Source organism: Pelophylax lessonae, assembly GCF_965119305.1.
Source record: "Pelophylax lessonae genome assembly, chromosome: 1".
Lineage (NCBI taxonomy): Eukaryota > Metazoa > Chordata > Amphibia > Anura > Ranidae > Pelophylax > Pelophylax lessonae.
In genome coordinates, this window is record NC_138768.1 from 126,377,718 (window position 1) to 126,390,172 (window position 12,455).

Below are 12,455 nucleotides of genomic sequence, written 5' to 3' on the forward strand. Positions count from 1 at the left end.
CTACGCCTATGGGCAGTCCCAGGGGGTATACTCCCTCTCTCTCTGCTATAGGTACTCAGTTTTTTTTCTGCCTAGTCAGGAGTAAATACCTAGTTCCTTGCTGGGATCTCTGGTCCTGGATCTTTTTTCTCCTGGACTTTTTCCTGTGAGATCTACAATCAACTGCCAGACTGGGCGATGGGCTGGATAATCTAGATCCAGTGGTCACCCTAGTCTGGCCAGCGAGCGCAGACAGACCTCAGCTTCACGCTGACCTGCAAGTTAAACGCCTCGCGTGGTCGCATAGGACTGGGTAGCTGCCCGAGTGGCAGCGTTCCTCCTGGCCGATAGCCCCCTATTTCAGTGGAGAGGAGATTCTGTCTGGAGCGGTGCCCGCCTGGTTCCTGGTATTGTAAGTAACTGTCCCCCCTCTCCCCCTGGATGGTTTTGGGGTGTACGTGGGCCCCTCCATGAGACAGTCGGACCGCTGGGTTCCCCTACCTCCCGTTAGGCACTCCCCCATCGGTCTGGTGGTCCCTGTGGGCCATCTCGCCCCCCACCCCATCACTGGGGCTGTGAGGTGGCCTTGTCTTGCCCTTCCTGCCTGTTCCATTTTTCTGAAGGCCTAAGGATCCCTCCTGGGAGCCTCATAGTGCTGCCATTTTCTTGTAGCCTGTGTGCCTAATGCACGGTGGCCATGTTTGTTTAGTCCGGCGGCCATTTTTCGGTGGTTTGCCATTGAAAATAGTGGTGCCCATGACAGTGGATGCCCTCTGGGCGGCAATTTTGGCAGTGGGAGCCTCCTCCTCATCCCCTGGTGCTGACTCCTGGATGTTTTCATTTCCTGATCGCTGTTCGTGCAGTGCAGATTCTCCTGGTGGTTTGCGGTACCTGGTTTCTGTGGGATGGTGAGTCTGGTGGGGTCCTCTCCCTCTCTACTGAGTATCGATTGGTGCTCTGTGGCAGGCTTGGTCTGCCCAAGCGGTGGGGGTTGTCCCTTAGCAGTGTTTAACACTTTTTTTTTGTTGGATCCCCCTGGTGACTCGCCTGTATCTGGGGTGAAGGACATCTTCGCTGATTTCCGGATCCATGAACCTCTCTGGTAAAAGATAAGTGGGTCCACGAAGTCATTCCATCCGGCTACAAGATCGCGTTTCGGTCTTATCCTCCAAAAAGGTTCTTCCCTTCCAACCTGCGCTTGTCCCCAGATCGCTTACGGGGTCTCTTTGGGGCGTTGCAAGACTTGTTACTTCAAGGGGTGATTGTCCTGGTTCTGACTTCAGGACATTTTCAGGGGTTTTACTCAAACCTGTTTACAGTTCCCAGTAAGGAAGGCAAGGTATGTCCAATTCTGGACCTCAAGGCCCTAAACTGTTTTGTGTGGGTGCAGAAGTTCCGAATAAAGTCCATTCGCACAGTAGTGGCGTCCCTACATCAGTGGGATTTTCTCGCCGTCTATCGACATCAATGACGCCTACCTTTTACATTCCAATATGTGCCAGTCACCGCTCCGCTTTTCTGTTGGCGAGGAGCATTATCAGTTTGTGGCATTACCTTTGGTCTCGCCTCCTCTCCTCACAATGTGTTGCCTTCCCTGCGTCCCAAGACAAAACTCCCAAAGAGAATTGCTTTGCGTGCCTTGGATGTGGTCCAGGCGATTAGGATGTACCTTAAAAAAGAATAGCGCACACATGCAAAAGAAATGACTTTCAAATATGGAGACAATCCATAAATAAAAATGGGGATTTAGTCCCACCATATGGCCATATCGCGCTCAAGCCCACCACTGCGTCAAAGTACCCCATTATCAGTGGGTCCTACACTATCCATAAAAAAGGGGTGAATCCAGCCTCTCTTACCCTTGCTGGGAAGGTGTGCTAATGCACTACAGGGGACTCCTCCTATATCTACTTGATAGTGGACACCAATAGAGTACAGGTGTGTGTGGGGGATGGGATGCTCAACCTCAGAAGTCTGGTCAGACCGAATACATAATAAACAAGCAAAAAATTGGGGGAGCAAACCCTGAACATGTATATCTAAAGCCAGTGCAGCTATGGACCAAGCAACATGTATATTAAAAAAGAATTGCGCACACATGCAAAAGAAATGACTTTCAAATATGGAGACAATCCATAAATAAAAATGGGGATTTAGTCCCACCATATGGCCATATCGTGCTCAAGCCCACCACTGCGTCAAAGTACCCCATTATCAGTGGGTCCTACACTATCCATAGGGTAAGAAAGGCTGGATTCACCCCTTTTTTATGGATAGTGTAGGACCCACTGATAATGGGGTACTTTGACGCAGTGGTGGGCTTGAGCACGATATGGCCATATGGTGGGACTAAATCCCCATTTTTATTTATGGATTGTCTCCATATTTGATAGTCATTTCTTTTGCATGTGTGCGCTATTCTTTTTTAATAAATATGTTGCTTGGTCCATAGCTGCACTGGCTTTAGATATACATGTTCAGGGTTTGCTCCCCCAATTTTTTGCTTGTTTATTATGTATGCGGTCTGACCAGACTTCTGAGGTTGAGCATCCCATCCCCCACACACACCTGTGCTCTATTGGTGTCCACTATCAAGTAGATATAGGAGGAGTCCCCTGTAGTGCATTAGCACACCTTCCCAGCAAGGAGTGTTGTCTCCAAAGGTAAGAAAGGCTGGATTCACCCCTTTTTTATGGATAGTGTAGGACCCACTGATAATGGGGTACTTTGATGCAGTGGTGGGCTTGAGCACGATATGGCCATATGGTGGGACTAAATCCCCATTTTTATTTATGGATTGTCTCCATATTTGATAGTCATTTCTTTTGCATGTGTGCGCTATTCTTTTTTAATATACATGTTGCTTGGTCCATAGCTGCACTGGCTTTAGATATACATGTTCAGGGTTTGCTCCCCCAATTTTTTGCTTGTTTAGGATGTACCTGGCAGCTACGGAGTCTTTTAGTAAATTAGACTCACTATTTGTGTTTACGGATGGGCCCTGGAAAGGGTTGTATGCTTCCTCTGCTACTATTTCCAGATGGATCAGACAGACAAGTGATTCAGGCCTATTCCCTCAAGGGTCAGGTTCCTCCTTTCCCTGTCAAGGCACACTACTCAGGCGCTCAGTTCCTCCTGGACCTTCCGTCATCGGGCATCAATGGTGCAGGTTTGCAAGGCGGCCACCTGGTCGTCGGTGCACACTTTCACAAAGTTCTATAAAGTGGATGTGTTGGCATCTGCGAGTGCTTCCTTTTGGCCGCAAGGTTTTGCAGGTTGCTGTTTAGAGGACCTGGTCCTCTTTGAGGGTGTATTGTTTTTTTTTTTTTTTTTTTTTAGGTGAGCTCCTGTTTACCCGCTTTGCTATAGTTAGCCTTGGGAATTTATATTTCGCTGTTCCCACCCCTCACGTTTAACTTTTTGATTAATGGGATTTTTGACTTACCGTAAATTCAATTTCTCTGATGTACATTAACGGACACAGCACCCACCCCTCTGTGGAGTTGTAATTCTTCTGACACTGTTTGTGACAAAACTGAGTACCTATAGCAGAGAGAGGGAGTATACCCCCCTGGGACTGCCCATAGGCGTAGCCAGACTTTTTTTCTGCCTAGTTTCCTACTCCTGTAGGGAGCAGTATAACCCCATGGTTAGGAAGATCAGGAGCTGTGTCCGTCAATTAACCTCAGAGAAATGGATTTTTCGATAAGTCAAAAATTCCATTATCATAAAGTGAAACTCATATTTTATATAGAAGTGTTACACCCAGAGTAATGCATTTAACGCATTTCCTTTTTTCAATTTTGATGATTAGGGCTTGCAGCTAGTAAAAAACCCCAAATTCAGTATCTCAGAAAATAAGAATATTACATAAAATCAATAAAATAAAAATAAAAAAATAAAGTATTTTCAAGGCAGAAATGTTAGCTTACTGAAAAGTATGTCCAGTATAGTATGCACTATACCAATACTTGTTTGAGGCTCCTTTTGCATGAATTACTGCATCAATGTGGCGTGGCATGGAAGCAATCAGCCTGTGGTACTGCTGAGGTGTTATGGAAGCCTGAGCTGCTTTGATAGCGGCCTTCAGCTTGTCTGCATTGTTGGGTCTGGTGTCTCTCCTCTTCCTCTTGATAATACTCTACAGATTCTCTATGGGGTTTAGGTCAGGTGAGTTTGCTAGCCAATCAAGCACAGTGATACCATGATCAATAAACCAGGTATTAATGCTTTTGGCCAGTGTGGGCAAGTGCCAAGTCCTGCTATAAAATGTAATCAGCATCTTCATAAAGCTGGTCAGCAGAGAGAAGCATGATGTGCTCTAGAACTTCCTGGTATAGGGCGTGCTGACTTAGGACTTGATAAAACACCGTGAACCAACACCAGTAGATGACATGACTCCCCAAATCATCACCATGGAGACTTCACACTGGACCTCGTGCAATTTGGATTCCTTTCCTCTCCACTCTTTCTTCAGACTCTGCAATATTTTATACAGTTGCCAAAATGTCAACCATAGCACAAATTGGGTATACCACTTAAATCTAAGAGTCCTTTGCTTATTTCCAAGAAGGAAGGGGCCTTTGGAAAAAAAAAAAAAAGGCTAGAATGTGCTCAGTTCTGGCCAGCCACAAAAACTGGTATATGGAAGAACTGTTTTTGCATGGGCTAAATGGTGTGGCACCATGTACATGCACCATGTACCATCTGAGTAGTGCATTGTAGTTAAACCGTCCAGCTAGTGCATTATGTGAGCATGATTTAATCGTATCCCACGTTCTAGCTTGATCTGCAGTTCTAGTTTCTGTTTGTGCATGTAGATGTAAGGTGATGGAGTGAACCTTGTAGGTACCAAAATAATTGGGTAACTTAAAATCTCTCTCTCGCAGATTGGAATGTTTTTATCCCTTTCAGGATGAGGTCCAAAGTGAAAGCACCTGGCGACTCTAATCCTGGAAACAATGAGGGGTTGCGAAAAATAGACAATAAAGGCCACCTGTGTATTTAAGATTGTCCCATATTTGCATAGAGTAGTGGGTGATCAGGTTTGATAAAGCTTGCTTGTCACATGAAGTCAGAGCAAGTATTTATTGATAAGGGGTCACAATCGACCTCTTCCACGGTAACCCAAAGTTAGGTTTTCTTAGAGGTATGGTATTAGGTGAGCTGGTAATTTCTGGGTAAATATAGAGGCTAATGCCCCCCCCCCCCCCTGTTTTGGTTTAAAATATGGTGTGTTTAGAGAGCCTCTGTATTCCGTTTTGTCAAATGAAAGCATTATGAGGTTATGAGGTCCTCTCGTGACTGGAGGTGGAGCGTAAATCGTCAGGTCTCAAAAAAGGTACAAGATCTTTAATTTATGTAATTGTCACTGCGGATCTACATCTTGACCAAAAGAGTGGAACATTTGAGAAGCTTAAATTTAGTGAATGAGGGCCAGGTGATTTGCCTTGTAAAGTGTGGAGTAGGAGCTAGTGAGATGAACACCTAGAAGTTCCAACACCCCTTATTGGTGCAGAAAGCTTTGTTGGAATGTGTAAAGAAGAAACACTGGTAGGGGAAGCCTTGAAAGCTCTGGATCTCATCAAGTTCAGATGTAACCCTGAAATGATACTGAATGGAAAAGGAGGTTATGCAGGTTTGGTAGAGAAACGGGTGGGATTGGTAACGGAGGATAACTTTTTCTGCAAATAGGCGTAATTTATATTGGCACCCGGCTACTGTAATCAAGGGGATGTCAGAGGATGTTGTTGGGACAGAGGTTCTATCACCAGTGTGAGTATAAGTGGGGATAGTGGGCAAGCCTGTAGGATTGGGAACCAAGCAAGGTTGAAACTAGCATATTGGTTCACACATTGCCTTACCAGAAATATGCAGTCCTGGTGGATGAGACCCCCCCCCTATTCCTTGATTCAAGTTAATGCACTTCTAAAAAAAACTGTCCCCTAAAACCTAACTGCCTAAAGATTTCTATGTATAGACCTGCTCCGAAGAAATACTTGAAAGGCATGTACATTTGTTTGTTTGGTATACTGTGTCAATCAGCACACACAACAAACCTTAAGTGGAGGTTTCTTAAATTTGACTGCAAAAGTTGAAATACACTTTGTCCACGTGTGCCAGTAAATCTGGTTTGCATTGTATATTTTGTACTGTAGTGGATTAAAACTAAAAAGTGTACATTTCCTCTCGGTGTTCACAACTTTTCTGTAGGGACAATGTGGAATTTCAGCTTCCTTGCCATACATGCTACATTGCTGATCTAAAAATATTTCTGTCAATTATGTCCGATGCTATCGTGTGAAGTTGATGTTGTATTTTCTATTTTGTGCTTTTTCTTGCTGTTGATTATAGATCCCCTTATTATGAAAGACCATGTCATATTTAGAGTGGAGCACTCTATTCATTTATTCCCTTCTGTCATAGGGAATGTGCTTTTCTTATAGGCTTCTTACGTTGCTAGTGTTTTGATTCTTGTGGAAAATGCTCTGACACATAAGACAAAGTGATAGGCTAATGGATTCTACTCTCCATTTGCTAGAAATAAGAGAATTGAGTATCCAGATCCATCTGAGAAAAGGGTTCCCAGCAGCTACAATGAACTGCGATTGCCTTTAGATATGACAGATGCTAAATATAAGGTTGTGATTGCAGCAAGCAATCTCTTTGTAGTAATAAAGGAGACTGAGCTGTTATTATCATTCTACTCTTCTGTCTTTTCCTGCAAAAATTGTGCTATATTGTTCTACTGTCATATCACATAAAAATATATATACCTAAAATGCAGTACATGCTTTCTGGCCACAGGTTGAGCTTAGACCCATAAAGGATGAATAGGATGTTTGGCAAAGGTAGGCCAGGTACTTTATCACAAAAATCAAATAAGTGTGCAACCTATGTGACACTATATGTGTGTAAATCTTAAACCATATTAAGATAGTCAATGAGTCTATTTTAAAACCATAGACAAAAAGAAAAAAACGAGAACCATAAATATAACGGAAAAAAAGGGGAGATTCCAGTGAAAAAAGAAAAAAAGTCCAACTAAGAGTGCTCTTAAAATGAAAAGTGATTCACAGATACAGGTGCTTCACAAGGTGCTCTCTCCCACAGATGGAGTGCGCCTCTTACCAAAAGGGCTGGATCTCAGATTATAGTGATCTCACTTGCTTGTGCAGATATCAGCTAGCAGGGATGTTCCACTCCTAGGGCTCATGTGAGGACGCTCCTTCTTGGTAAGAAGCGTGCTTGACTCCAATATATCTATCTCGTATGTCCTCGGTATCTGTGCGGGTCATCCCACTATGGATGTTCTCCAGTATAAGGGATTAAGAAGGAAGAGACTTCATGGTGCAGTACTAAAATAATCACCATTTTTATTAAAAAGTATCTATTGCACTTGCATGTAAAAATAATGTTAGAAGGCAAACAAACAAACAAACAAACAGCCGCGGACCTTGCCTGCAGGCTGGTATGTGGCGACGTCACAGAATTTGGCTCCACCCAACGCATTTCCTCTTAAGAGGCATCTTTTTTTAGGGTGAGCTTGAAATATATATTTTTATATGGTATCTGGTACTTTATTTAGGCATTCAATACAATAATATGTACTAATAATGTAAAGCTGGCCACAGACAAGACAAGTTTTGACAGTGTAACCTATGCTTGTGCTCCCTACATGACCTTTCTCAAATGATGCAACAGATAAAATTACTGTTCAACATAATCTAGTGGTATTTAAAAAAAATGAAGGGTGTAAGATGGTAATTTTCTACTATGGACCAGATATGTAAATGTTTTGCAACTTTATTTGTTCCTTTAGGCTGGTTTCACATGGGTGGTCAGATCAGGCCTGCCTGTCAGTTTTCAGGCGGACCTGATCGAACCAGCGATTGCTCTATATGTGGAGGGTGGGGGATCAATTCCCCATGCGTCCGGCGGATCAGGTGACAGAGGTTCACAGGTGGTCTGTTTCCATCTGACAGCCCCACAGAGAACAGCGATATGCAGAGCGGACATGGACCTGTCATCCACCTGCTAAACATAGCTGAGCAGGAGAATGCGCATTGCGGGCACCACCCATGTGTAACCAGCCTTACAATGTCAGATCAGTGGATCCTGACCTAAGTTCTTGGGTACCCTCTTGGATAAAATAGCTGTCATAAATACCAAACCATTGACATTGAATTAAAGCACTTGTGCAATTGAATGGTATCCTGAGAACATGACCTGTATTTGGGGTCTTAAGTCAAAGGATAATTTCACTTGCAAAAAATGTACATGTATTTTTTTTTTTAAGTTTAAAAAAAAAAAAATAGGGAATTTTATTATTTTTTTTATCCTAAGAACCTCTCAGGTATTGCACCTGTGATCAGAATATAGAAAATCAAGCCGGAGTTTTCCTCTTAAACCTAATTGTCACAGGAAGTGTGAACCCCTCTACCGACAATCACTGTGCTTGGTATACACCTACTACAGCAGTAAATTGAATACAAGCATAGAATTATTGGTGGTGTACTGGACCCAAATCTGGAGGTAGTTTATAATTCTGAAGTGGAGGCAGCTCTCTAAAGGCCAATGAGCCCCACGGGGTTATTGGAATGTTCATGATATGTATAAGAAAAAGGGGAATGTGCACATTTTCGCAGTGTTACTTTCCTTGTCAAAATACCTGTGGCTCTTTTAGCTGTCCCTACTCATTGGCAGTATGTTGGTACTGCTCAAAGATCAGAGGTCTGATGCACAATATTCGGTGCTTTCATTAAACTCAATGCTGTTGAGGTGTATCTAGAGCTTTTGTTAAAATGGACCCCATCGATAACTTCTAGTGACTTAGGCTGGGTTCACATACAGGTTTCCCTGCGTCCAATTCGCATTACAGGAGAGTGTGACCAGGCCTCAATAGAGCCAGTTTACACAGGTCTTGGGGGGGGGGGGGGGCGGCCTGGATTGCAGAAGGGTCCTGTGTGTCTTTGGGTCTGATTCAGGCAAAAATTCAGACCTGAATTGCACCTAAACTGGTGAACAGGGACGCACCGGACCCCATGCTGTGAACTGCAGCCTCACATATGTAAACCTGGCCTTACTGTGGCCAATAGCTGGTGCTAGGCACACCAAAGAGGTATTTAACTAATGTATTTTCAAAAAATTTTTTAGAAATGTCCTAAAAAACCCAACAGTTTTGTTTTTTTACCAAGATGCGTCTCTTGTCCAGCTTCTCTTCCCCTCCCTCCGCTATTACCGGAAATTAACTGGCTGTCAGACCAAAACCTGGTAATTGCTTTGTAGTACACAGCAGAAGCTGCTGTCAGAATACAGCCTCTCCTGTGTAAAATGACACTTGCAGATAGTGAAATCCTGGGCACCATGGTGACTAGAAATTGCATCCTGGGGCCTGGGCCTTTATCAGCCTATTGACTGTTGTATGGATGCACGATTGGGCAGGTAGTTTTTTTTTTTTTTTCTACATTTAGCCCTGCTGCTTGCTTACCCTCACTTGTCAGGTGGAAGCATTGTGACAACTCCATTGCTTCCACATACCCCCAAGATCGGCATAGCGGGCACTGCAGGGTATGATGTCACTTCCAGGTCCCCGCTGACAGTTTGCCCAGCCAGCATGGTTTGGAAAGGATGTAATGCAGTGCGATCTGCACTGCATTACATTCAGTGGAGCACAGGGGAGACACTCATCAATTGTGGTACACATGACATATATTGTTGCGCATTGTGCAGAAACTGGCTCCTAACTTTTTTTAGCTGCCTCCTAGATTCAAAGCAAATTTGTCAATCCCTGACCTAAAACTTAACAGGTTATTTTTTTTAAATAAAATATATTCCTATTAAACCTTTTATTAACCCTTAGTTAACAGAGGCATGGACTCCAGAGAGAGAGAGAGATAATTTTGCCCCTGTACAGATCATTAGTAAAACCTCATCTGAAATGAGCAGTTCAGTTTTGGGCACCAGTTCTTAAAAAGGATATCGGGGAACTGGAGAAATTGCAGAGAAGGGAAACTAAACTGATAAGAGGCATGGAGGACCTCAGCTATGAGAAAAGATTAGAGGAACTGAATTTATTCTCTCTTGAGAAGAGGAGATTAAGGGGGGATATGATCAACATGTATAAATACATAAGGGGTCCGTATAGTGAACTTTGGTGTTGAGTTGTTCACTTTAAGGTCAACACAGAGGACAAGAAAGTACTCTTTACGTCTAGAGGAAAACAGATTTAGTCTGCAAATACGGAAAGGTTTCTTCACCGTAAGAGCTGTGAAAATGTGGAATAGACTCCCTCCAGAGGTGGTTCTGGCCCGCTCACTAGATTGCTTTAAAAAAGGCCTGGATTCTTTCCTAGGTGTACATAATATAAATGGGTACTAAAACTTTTTTTTAGGTAAAGTTGATCCAGGGAAAATCCGATTGCCTCTCGGGGGATCACGAAGGAATTTTTTTCCCCTGCTGTAGTAAATTGGATCATGCTTTGCTGGGGTTTTTTTCGCCTTCCTCTGGATCAACTGCGGGTATAGGATTGTGTATATGGGATTGTATGGTTGGGCTTTCAATACTGTTTTTTTTGGTTGAACCAGATGGACTTGTGTCTTTTTTTCAACCTGACTAACTACGTAACTATATGTAACCCCAATCAGGGCCTGAAATTTTCTTGGCTTTATCCTCTTTAACAGTCTCTGTACATCAGAGCTCAGAGATCGAGAGAGAGAACCAGCACAAGAAGTCAATAAATTCACATGCTAACATAGAACTTGCTGATAGGAGAGACCAGACTTAAAGCCCGTACACACGTGCAGATTGTCGGCCAAAAAGATTCGGCCGACGACCGATCGGCCGATTTTCGGCTTGTTAGTATGATGCTTCCGACAGCCGACAGCGCACTTTCGGCCGAACAGAATCTGTCGTGCAAGCATTAAAATTTTTGTATGCCGACACCAGAACGGCCGATTGTTCGCCAGTCAGTACAGATTTCGGCCGACAGACAGCAGATTTGCAAGACTGGGCATGCTCAGAAAATAAAAGACAAGGAAAGTTAACCATCACATGACATCACTTCTGCAGTCGGCTGTTGTTGGCCGACAAAATTCGTGTGCAGTCTTTTGCACTTTTCAACAGACACGACAGCCCTCGGACAAAAGACGGCCGATCGTTCGGCCGACGATCGGTACGTGTGTACGGGGCTTTACAGAGAGATAAGCTCGCCAGTGTGCTACTTTTCTTTGACTGTCCAGTCACAGGCATCTAGCGGCAGAAAAGAAGTAGTGTAGCCCAGTGGTCCTCAACTCCGGTCCTCGGGGCCCACTAACAGGCCAGGTTTGCAAGATAACTAAATTACATCCCAGGTGTTCTCATTTGCTGCTCAGTGATTGCAGTATTCTAGTCTGCATCTCCCAAAGGTAATACTTAATATCTGGCCTGTTAGTGGGCCCCGAGGACCGGAGTTGAGGACCATTGGTGTAGGGGACAGCTCTGAATTTTAAGGTAAGTATAGCTCCAAAAGCTTTACTCTTCTTTTCATGATCTACAGTACTATTTGTATTACTGATTTATTCGGTTTAATTAAAATGACAGAATAACAAACTAAACTCAATAAACATTATTAAATATTATCTTCTATTTAATTGACCTTTTCTCAAACATTTTTGTGAATGACTTTGGGTTAATGGTCATGTCTTCATTGTCAATTTGCAGTCTCTGTAATTGTGAAACTTGCTATGGGGATTCAAATTGATAAATACAACAAAACACGCACAACAAACCTTGGACACAATGGTCTGAATCGTGTTTTATTTTTGTATTTTAGCTGGGCCCCTTTTGATAGTTAAGTGTCAGTCCATCGTTGTGAATTTCTCTCTACTATCTCCTGAATGTCTTTCTCAGATTTGAGGAGGCATAAACTTCCATTGTCAGTGATCGAACTCTAATGGAAGAAACTTGACTGATTTAACAGGGCGTAAAATAATTTTTTCTCAAATGGTCTTCCAGTTGTGTCAGGTCATTCTGTCTGCCAGTAGTCATTTCTTCATGATCTTATAAGCAGGAATCGTCTGGTTTTGTATTTATTTTTGTTCTTATTTGTTTTATTTTGGAGTAGAGATGTGATATTAACAATGAAGCCTTGTCAGCTTTAGTTTTGTGCATTCAGACATATCATGTTCATTTGATGTTGACCTTGTGAGAAAGAAAAGAGCTTCATCTCAGGTTGGGTGCCTTCGCTTGAGCCAATGGGCTGGATAGTCAGAGCAGTTGATGAAAATACTCATTCCATCCAACTTTCCTCTCTGTATTTGTAACAATTCGGGTCCTTTCACATGAGCGTTGTCCGTTTCATCACAAAAACTGATTGGGGAAAAAAAAAAATAGCATGAAAACTGAATCTTTTTACATCAATTTGTTCACCTTGCATGGGTGTCTGACCAACCACAAAGTATAAGAGGAGATGAGGTCCTAAATTCAGGAATGGTTAG

The 12,455-nt window shown here is 43.1% G+C and overlaps 1 protein-coding gene across 1 annotated transcript in view; it reads left to right on the forward strand.

Annotated features, from left to right (window-relative positions):
- Positions 1-12,455, forward strand: part of TBCA (tubulin folding cofactor A) — a 98,027-nt gene that overhangs the window by 41,889 nt on the left and 43,683 nt on the right. The gene's annotated exons all lie outside the window — the stretch shown is intronic.